We start from the raw sequence: 10874 nt of genomic DNA on the forward strand, positions 1-10874 counted from the left end.
TATATTATACACCTATGAATAACCTGGGCATTACACGAGCCAAAAGACTATTTTAATGTAAAAAAGTGTCGCAATTATTAGTGATACGTCCTAATGTATACACATTTTAGATGCTTATTTACACGCAATTGCTTATAAATTTAGATGTTTAAGGTGTATTTTTACATTATTTTCTTAGCTTATGCTCGTGTTTTGATGAATTTCAGGTGATTTAGATGCAAATAGATTATGAATGGCTAATCTTGAGTATAATAATCATGGAGTATGAAGCTATCTCGCTCAAGTATCTCATTTCACGTGTTCGAGAGGAAATAAGGATAGAAAGAAGCAAAGGCGTTAATGACACTAGTAGAAAATAACAAATTGGCATCGAGTAATGGCCACCGGTTTTTAAAAACCAATGGAGAAAAAAATGGGCGGGATTGGGTTGAAGGAAATTGGCATCGATTCATAGCAAACTGGTTCCATATATATTAAAGGCCACCAGTTTAAACCGGTGGCAATTCAGAAAAACAAAAACCGCCGCCTCGCCTTAATTTCCTTCTCTTTCCCCTTTCCTTCTTTATATTCGAGCATCTCAATTCGCACCTCATTGTTTCTTCCCTCCTCTTTCAAATTCAGTCCCCTTTCGAAAACCCTCCACCATTGGCGTCACCTGTAACGCCGGCCACCACTACAGCTTCCTCCTCCGTCACTGCCCGGAACTCCCTCTACCACAGCAGCGAACAGCCACGATAAGTTCAAGCCACGAGAGCCACAGCTGCCGCGCCGTAGCTGCTCCCTCCTCCGCCACTGCCGCCGTGCCGTAGCTACCCCTCCACATTCACAAGGTTCATTCTCCACCGCCGATGTCCTCTGCCCTCCATCTCTCCTCCCCTTCCACCTCCAATTATGGTGGTAATTTTCACCTCTTCCACCTAGGGTTAGTTCCCTTTTTTGGCATTTTGAACAATTATTTTCAATGCTCTACCTATATTTTGTTTTGCATTTTTAACAATTGTTGGGCATATGAGCAAACTAAAGTTAGGGTTTGTGAATTTTAGGTGGTTTTAATGTTTAATTTTCAATAAATTAGAGATTAGTAATTATGAATTTTGGTTTTACTGTTTAATTTTAGTAATTATGAATTTTGGTTTTACTGTTTAATTTTCAATAAATTAGAGAATAGTAATGTTTAATTTTCAATAAATTAGAGATTAGTAATTAATGAGCAAACTTGTTAGTTAATTGAATTTTGGTTTGTAGATTATAACTTGGTTGAATTGTGAATTTAGCTAAAAAAATATATATTTCCAAAATTTCTAATTTTGTATGAATTAATGAATAGCAATTATGTTTAACAAATTAGTGAATAAATAGTTTAGCAATTATTAGTTTGATGAATGATGTGTTTTAGCTTAGCAATGTATGTAGCTACTAATTAATTACTAACTTTTGTGTCTTTTTGTTTTTTTTTTTTTTTATAAATTCATATGTGAAGCACGAGTTTAGCTTGAAGACTACATATTTAGCTCAAGTGGGAAGTTTAAAAGTGTACATCCATTGTACTTGCTATATTGGTATGAATTATAAACTCTACTCAGCTATATTTCTTTTTATTTACCCATTTAATAAAAGTTTTTTCATAATATTACAACTTGTGTATTGTTTAATTACAAATAAATACAACAGTATATAGAATTCTTGCATCATCATATGCCTAGATACCCGTTCAAGGCTTTCTCATTAGGTGAAAGTCTTGAATAGTCCCCGGTTGGGACTGTTCTTGAATGTTTACTCTCACTTAGGTGGTGAATGTATGTCTTCTTTTCGATTTTAAGGAATATCTTGGCTTACCATTTCCTCACCATGTTCTTTAGGTACATATGTGGGTAAATAATTATCTACATCGTGTACTTGGAGAACTAGGGGGAAATGTTGCCGGATTTTCCTTAAAATTGGAAAGTTTACATACATTCACTAGTGAGAGTAGACATTATTCAAGGATAGGTTAGGTTGGAGTGATAAGGACCCTTTGGAAACATGTATTTTTTCACTTAATAAAATTCTCTTTTGATGTGATTTTAAGCCTTAGACATCTAAGACTAGGTAATATTGACATGTTTGAGAAAGAAATAGTTCATACATGTAGGGAATATTTCAAGCATCCCACACTTGAGCCCCACTGTGATCATACACTTAAGCATGGTGGCGTGCAAAGGGGCGGAAGGTAGAGCAAAATAGTCACCAACAAGTTTTAGGAACTTGTAAACCGTTCACAGGGTGAAGGTCACACCCCTTCACGATCCATGAGATCGCTAACTCCATAGTGGCCCGGAACCATAACTGGATATTCGGGGATGAAGGTATAAATCCAACCTAAAAGAGATTGAACTTGTCCTAAATAGGCCTTTAATTTATTCTTCTCATATTCACGTACGCTTTCTGATTAACATACAATCAACACTACAAGAAAATTTATCTATAGAGGCAAAACTTTGAGGCAAATAATTTTTTATAGTCTCTAAAAGATATATTTAGCATCAATTAAACTCTTATTGTCTCTAAATGTTATTTTTAGCATTAATGGATTATAGATTGCCCCTAAAAGTTCTTTTTAGCATCAATGAAATTATTGTTGCCTCTAAAAGTTAGTTTTAGCATTAGTTAATTATAAATTATCTCTAAAAGTTCATTTTTAGCATTTGTGAGGATGTGGTTGCCTCTAAAACTTCTTTTTAGGAATAATGAACTTTATGTTGCCTGTAAATATTCTTTTTAGCATTCGAGAAATTATGGTTGCCTCTAAAACTTTTTTGTTGCCTCTTAAAAAACTAGAAATTGTATATGTATTACGGATAGTGATGCATCAAAAAGGAAATGATCAAGTGTATTTTTCTTGTGCGAGACTTTTACAATTGGAGCCTTTAAGTTATGAGTAGGTTAAGATGTGTTCATTTCAGACATCATAAAAAGTATTATTGGACAATTGTTTCAAAGGGGCAAAGGAAGTACATCATATTACTTTTATGTATATTTTGTTTGTAATTGTAGAATTGTAGTTGATCTAATTATAAGTGAATCAGTTCATGCAGGTTGGTGATGGGGGAGGCATTGATCCATGTAAACCACAACGACAAGCATAGACGGATTATTCATGAATTATGGATAACAGTATCATAATTTCATACTATATTATAAAATAATGATATAGACTACGAGCATATATATGGCTTAATTTTCTTGGCTAATTTTTTGTAATCTATAATAAGAGGCATCCTAGCCTAGTTTGTAATAAGGACGATAAAGACTTGGACGATTTGACTGAGAGTAAGTACATACAACAATATTTCTGCATCCCCAGGCTTATTCCTAAATTAAGCTACTTTTTTTTTATTTTATAGTGGATCATGTAACCCACTAGGCCACTAATTAGATCATTACAGTATAAATAAGTAATTAAATATCAAATACTTCTTATGTACACTAGTGGGCCATGGTTGGGACCTTTAATATAGCTTATGCACACTAGTGGCTTTGCATTCTCTACTAAGTTTGATAAAGAGTCATCAAAGTGCTTAATGTCCAACGTCTGATCTTCAATTGTCTTAAGTTTTGTTGTCCACAATCATTTGCAGTCATATTATCATTCTTTAGATGTGACTATCATATTAGAACTAAAAAAACATAAATACCTGTAAAATAAATATTAGAAACCAAAGCTCAAAAAAAATAAACGTATGTGGATAAATCGAATCATGATGATTTATAAAAAAAAAAATATATCGTTGTGTAAAGTAGGAATCTATAGATTAAACGACAAATGTACTTATTATTAAATTAAAAAAAAAGAACAAGATAAAAAAAAATTGTTTGTATAATCTTACAAAAACAAAAAAAACAATAATAATAAAAAGGGTCATTGATACATAGTATCCATATGATTAGTTCCGTCATGATCATTGAGCTCTGGGACATCATATGAGTTTCTTGGTGTGGTCTCAACTATAACCTTCCAATTAGGCTTTAAAACGCCGTTCACATAAAATACTTGGCGAGCCTGTGTAGCTAAAATGTATAGATCATTAGTTAACAACTTTGATGTATTAACGCTTATGAAGTCAAAACAGTCAGTATTGATCCCTCGACCATGACTGTGCACATCCCACCAGTCACACTTAAACAAAGTGACACGATTTCCTCCTATATATTGAACTTCTATGATTTTTTGTAAGAGGCCGTAATAATTAAGGGTTGATGATCCACTTTCTCCATTCACAACAACCCCACTATTTTGTGTTTCTCTTGTCCTTTCACTATCCTTGGTACGAAACATAAATCCATTAGCCATGTAGCCATTTAGAGATATCACTGCACGATCCGGACCTTGTGCTAATGCTCTTAAGTTAGTAATAACACTTGGATGGTTTTCCTTTGACAAAATTGACACCTATAAAATAGATAAATATATGTAAACATAGAATATTATCATAAAAAAATATTAAACCAAAATATCATAACAATTTAATTTCTATGTTTGCATGAAACTTTATATAAATCAATTATCATTATTTACTATTTAATAATCATAATAATTAAAAATTTGAAAACTTAAGGACTTGGGTAATTCCATTATGAAAAAGATCAAGAAATACAAGGTTGGTAATATAGCACAACTAATAAGGGGCTGATGGGGTTCTAAAATAGATGGATCACTTAAAAGTTAAAACCACTAACTTGAAACTAACATGGCTGCTTGAGATAATAGACAAGTTAGTTAAACTTAGGCCTTGTTTGGTAATTGGCTTTTAGTTGGCTTTTTGGTTGGCTTTTGGCTTTAGGCTTTGGCCTTGTTTGGTAATTGGCTTTTAGTTGGCTTTTTGGTTGGCTTTTGGCTTTAGGCTTTTTCTTTTGGTCAAACAGCCAAAATACTTGTTTGGTAAATGGCTTTTCAGCTTGGTGAAAAAGCCGGCTTTTCTGCCAAAAACAAAAAGCTAGTGTTACTAGCTTTTTGGTTTTGGCTTTTGGCTTTTCAATAAACAAATTACTTTTTATCCTTAATTAATAATTAATAATTATTAATAATTAATAATTATTAATTAATAATTATTAATTATTAATTAATAATTAATAATTAGTAATTAATAATTAATAATTAATAATAATATTAATTAATAATTAATAATTAATAATTATTAATTAATAATTATTAATAATTAATAATTAATAATTAATAATTAGTAATTAATAATTATCAATCAATAATTAGTAATTAATAATTAATAATTAATAATTATCAACCAATAATTAGTAATTAATAATTGGTAATTAATTAATAATTAATTATTAATTTGTAATTAGTAATTGATAATTGATAATTAATAATCAGTAATTAATAATTAATAATTATTAACCTATAATTAATAATTAATAATCAGTAATTAATAATTAATTATTAATTATTAATAATTAGTAATTAGTAATTAATAATAAGTAATCAGTAATTAATAATTAGTAATTAATAATTTTTAAATAGTAATTAATAATCAATAATCAATAGTTAATAATTTATAATTAGTAATTCATAATCAATACTTATTAATTAATAATTTATAATTAGTAATCAGTAATAAAAAATTAGTAATTAATAATTTATAATTAGTAATTAATAATCTATTATTATTAATTAATAATTAATAATTATTATTTAATAATTAGTAAATTAGTAGTTATAAGTACTTAAAAATTAATAGTTAGTACTCCGTAATTAGTAATTATTAGTACTTAATTATTAATAACTAGTAATTAACAATTGTTAGTAATATGTAATTAATATTAAGTGCTTAATAATTAGTAATTAGTACTTAATAACTAGTAGTTTATAATTAATAATAAGTAATTATAAATTAGTAGTTAATATTTTGTATTAGTAATTAATAATTAATAATACTGATAATAAATGTATAAGAATACATAATAATGCCCTTTAAGGTTGTTTTGCATAGTTACAGCCAATATCTAACAGCTGATTTTACCAAACATGTTTACATACAATAAATAGTCAAACAGCCACTACAAACAGCCAATACTAACAGCCAGTCAAACAAGCCAAGTTAAACAGCCAGCAGCCAACAGCCAACAGCCAATTGCCAAAAAAGGCCTTTTTCTTTTGGTCAAACAGCCAAAATACTTGTTTGGTAAATGGCTTTTCAGCTAGGTGAAAAAGCCGGCTTTTCCGCCAAAAACAAAAAGCTAGTGTTACTAGCTTTTTGGTTTTGGCTTTTGGCTTTTCATTAAACAAATTACTTTTTATCCTTAATTAATAATTAATAATTATTAATAATTAATAATTAATAATTAATAATTATTAATTAATAATTAATAATTATTAATTAATAATTAATAATTAGTAATTAATAATTAATAATTAATAATTAATAATAATAATTAATTAATAATTAATAATTAATAATTATTAATTAATAATTAGTAATTAATAATTAATAATTAATAATAATTAATAATTAATAATTAATAATTAATAATTAATAATTATTAATTAATAATTATTAATAATTAATAATTAATAATTAGTAATTAATAATTATCAATCAATAATTAGTAATTAATAATTAATAATTAATAATTAATAATTAATAATTATCAACCAATAATTAGTAATTAATAATTGGTAATTAATTAATAATTAATTATTAATTTGTAATAAGTAATTGATAATTGATAATTAATAATCAGTAATTAATAATTAATAATTATTAATCTATAATTAATAATTAATAATTATTTATCTATAATTAATAATTAATAATCAGTAATTAATAATTAATTATTAATTATTAATAATTAGTAATTAGTAATTAATAATAAGTAATCAGTAATTAATAATTAGTAATTAATAATTTATAAATAGTAATTAATAATCAATAATCAATAGTTAATAATTTATAATTAGTAATTCATAATCAATACTTATTAATTAATGATTTATAATTAGTAATCAGTAATAAAAAATTAGTAATTAATAATTTATAATTAGTAATTAATAATCTATTATTATTAATTAATAATTAATAATTATTATTTAATAATTAGTAAATTAGTAGTTATAAGTACTTAAAAATTAATAGTTAGTACTCCGTAATTAGTAATTATTAGTACTTAATTATTAATAACTAGTAATTAACAATTGTTAGTAATATGTAATTAATATTAAGTGCTTAATAATTAGTAATTAGTACTTAATAACTAGTAGTTTATAATTAATAATAAGTAATTATAAATTAGTAGTTAATATTTTGTATTAGTAATTAATAATTAATAATACTGATAATAAATGTATAAGAATACATAATAATGCCCTTTAAGATTGTTTTGCATAGTTACAGCCAATATCTAACAGCTGATTTTACCAAACATGTTTACATACAATAAATAGTCAAACAGCCACTACAAACAGCCAATACTAACAGCCAGTCAAACAAGCCAAGTTAAACAGCCAGCAGCCAACAGCCAACAGCCAATTGCCAAACAAGGCCATTGTGTTGTTGCATGACATTGTAGGATGCATTGATGAAAAAAAATATGGGGTTTAGGTCTTTCCCTGCTCAAATACCATGTGAGAATGAAGAGTGTTATATTATTCACAAGAAGAGTCAAGTACATATAGTGTAAGCTTGATTACAAATATGGTAAATAAAATAAAATCCTACACAAAATAAAGTATATACATAGTTGTAGGGATTATCTATACATAAATAACAAAAGTCAAAGATAATGATGTATCAAGGGGATTATACATGGCTGTAATTAAGGAGATCATATCAAGAAGTATTCTTGGTAATATCTTCTATAATATATGCACATATCATGTTCTAAATCTGCACATTTTTATACAAGAATAATACTTATTTTTTGCGAGTATAATGCAAATTTAGTTTAAAGAGAGGAAGACGAACGCGGGGAAAGAGAAAGGAAATGGGAAAAGAGATGAATATGGAGGAGAGAGAGGGAGAGGAATGGGGAGGAGAAAAAAGAGAGAGAGAAGGAGAGAAATGGGTAAAAAGAGCTCTAAAAGGAAAAAAAATGAGGAAAAGGATGAGCGGGGGGAAATTGATGGACAGGTGCACGGGGGGAAAGAAGAAATGATAATTTTTTTTTTTTTTTTTTTTTTTACAATAATTCTAGTTTTACCATATTAATAAAACATGTGATTAGAGCTACTAGATCATTTTCACTACTACAAAATAGGCCAAAGAGACACGTCCAAATTAGCCAAAGAGACTGCCTTAGAGGCAATCTCTAGCTAAGCGGTCTCTTTGGCGAAGAGACTGCTTAAAGAGACCGCTTGACTAGAGGCAGTCTCTAGATTCGGAAAACTGAGACCACCTATTGAAGATAGGCGGTCTCTTTTTTCAAAAATTTGAGACCACTTATTAAACTTAACAGGTCTTTCGGGTCTCATTTAAAAAAAAAAAAAAAAAAAAAAAAAAAAAGCTTATTTCATTTGATTTTTAAAATTATAACAACAATTTATCAATATTACTTTTTTTTTTTTGCATTATTAAATACGGAATAAAAAATATTTCTTGAATATCATATATCTCAAAAGTTACAAACGTAATACAAATATCAATAATGAAAATCCAAAAACAAAAAAAAAAAAAAAAAAAAAAAAAAAAAATCTCTAAATGATAACTTCTAGCTTCAAATCTTCAATGACCTTCAATTACAAATTTCTCCACTCCAAACTTGGCTTGTAGAAATATTTACCAGTAACCATAAATCAATTGTTCTTATATTTTAGAGCTAATTTGATTTGCTTTTTGATTATTTTGGTTTACTTTTAGTTTGAAAACCTTTATTTCAACCTCAACTCATATGTTTTTCTCGTGGTTTATTACTATTCATTTTTAGAGAGATATAAAAGGATATATGACTTAGTCTTTATGCTCATTTCTCACTTTCAATTATTTCGTTATACATATACTCCCTCTGTCCCAATTTACTTGCAACATTTTAACTGAACACGCTTGCCGATGCAAATGTTTGACCGTCGATATCTTTTATTATATATTTATAATAGCTATAAAAAGTTTATATTAAGAGACTATACATTAAAATAGACCTAACATCTTATATGACTACAATGACTTTCATATAATAGCTAAAAAAGATGGTCAATATAAGATGTGTGAATAGTCTAAAAAGTCAAAACATTACGAGTAATTTAGGACGGAGGGAGTACAATATGATTATTTTGATTTTCTTTATCATTCACTTTTGGTATTGTTTTATCTACTTTATATTTGAAAACCTTTACTATAAGCTCCATATGCTTTCTTCTTATAACTTCTCATCTTGTAAGTATATGAAAGTCAATAAAGTTTCCGTAGACATTAATCATAAAATTCAAGTAATTTTTCGTATATCTTTGAGCTAAATTGATTTATTTTTAGTTATTTATTATTTATGTTTGAGAAATTTTAAATAACTTTAAAGTGTGTTACATTTACTTTTAGAGATAATGAACCTATATAGGAATCGAACTTACACCTCTATGCACCCGCATAGCGCTATACCACTTGAGCTAATAGGTTTACTTTAAAGTCTTTTTTATTCACTTTAGATACTTTTTTATTTACTTTTGGACACCATCTATTTTTTATCTTCCCAGCTTTTCCAATTGGATCTGTTTCAGCAAAAACTTGATTAATACCAACTTCTTTTCCTATGGATGTTGCAATACCCCAGTTATCACCAGTTACCATGATGCTTGTGATGCCCATAGACTGGAGATATCTAATAACATGACCTACCTCCGGCTTCACTGGATCAGTCACAGCGAAAGCCCCTGCAACCTTGAAATCAATGGCAACTAACACACAAGTTGAGCCAATTTTTCTGTCCCTGAGATATACTCTTCAACTTCATGGTTGATTGGAACATTATGCACCTGCAGGAGCCTCTTGTTTCCTACCAAAACTATCTTCTCACCGACCTTTCCACCAACTCCAGCTCCAGGATGCACCTCAAAATCCTTAACATCTTCAACATGGTCAGCCAATGATTCATGTTTCTTACGCTGAACCTTAGCGTGTTCAGCCGCAGCTTTAGCTAGGGGGTAGGTGCTCGCTGTTTGCCTACAAATATGTTAAAGGAAAGAGCAGCGGAGTGATTTAAGTTCCATCATAAAGATGGCCAATTTTCAAATCCAAAAGGTACTAAATCACTGGCAACTAAAACATTATACTAAGTATATAAACATTACACTAAACTGGAACTAAAGTTTAGTTTCACTTTTCTTCTCTGATAAGAGCAAACACACTCTTGAAATATCAACAAATTTGACAAAGCTGAAAATATCCTAACACAGTCTCTCTGGTAAATCTATCGGAACTCTCAAGTTTCAACTAATAAAACTTGAGACTTACAAAGCTATGTATTATACAGAGCTACATCCAAGTTGCAAGTTTCAACTACTCCTTCCGTCCCATAATTACAGGAAAATATACTATTTTGGGTGTCCCAAAGTGTTCCTTCTATTACTAAAAATAACACCTAATCATTACTTACTTTTTAGTTTTTCCATACAAATTACACACATACCTAAAAAATCATTACTTACTTTTTCTCTTTTTCATACAAAATACACACATACCTAAAAATTCATTACTTACTTTTTAACTTTTCCATACAATATTCTCTACTTTTTATTATCCCCATACAACATTCTTCACTTTTTATCTCTTTTCATACAAGTTTCCTCTACTTTTTCCATCCTCTTTAAAAACCGTACTTTTTAGAGTTATTTTCCTGTAATTATGGGACGGAGGGAGTAATAAAACTTCCACCTATTTTAACAGCTAACTGCCCTA

This window comes from Chenopodium album, chromosome 10 (assembly GCF_948465745.1).
Source record: "Chenopodium album chromosome 10, dcCheAlbu1.1, whole genome shotgun sequence".
NCBI lineage: Eukaryota > Viridiplantae > Streptophyta > Magnoliopsida > Caryophyllales > Amaranthaceae > Chenopodium > Chenopodium album.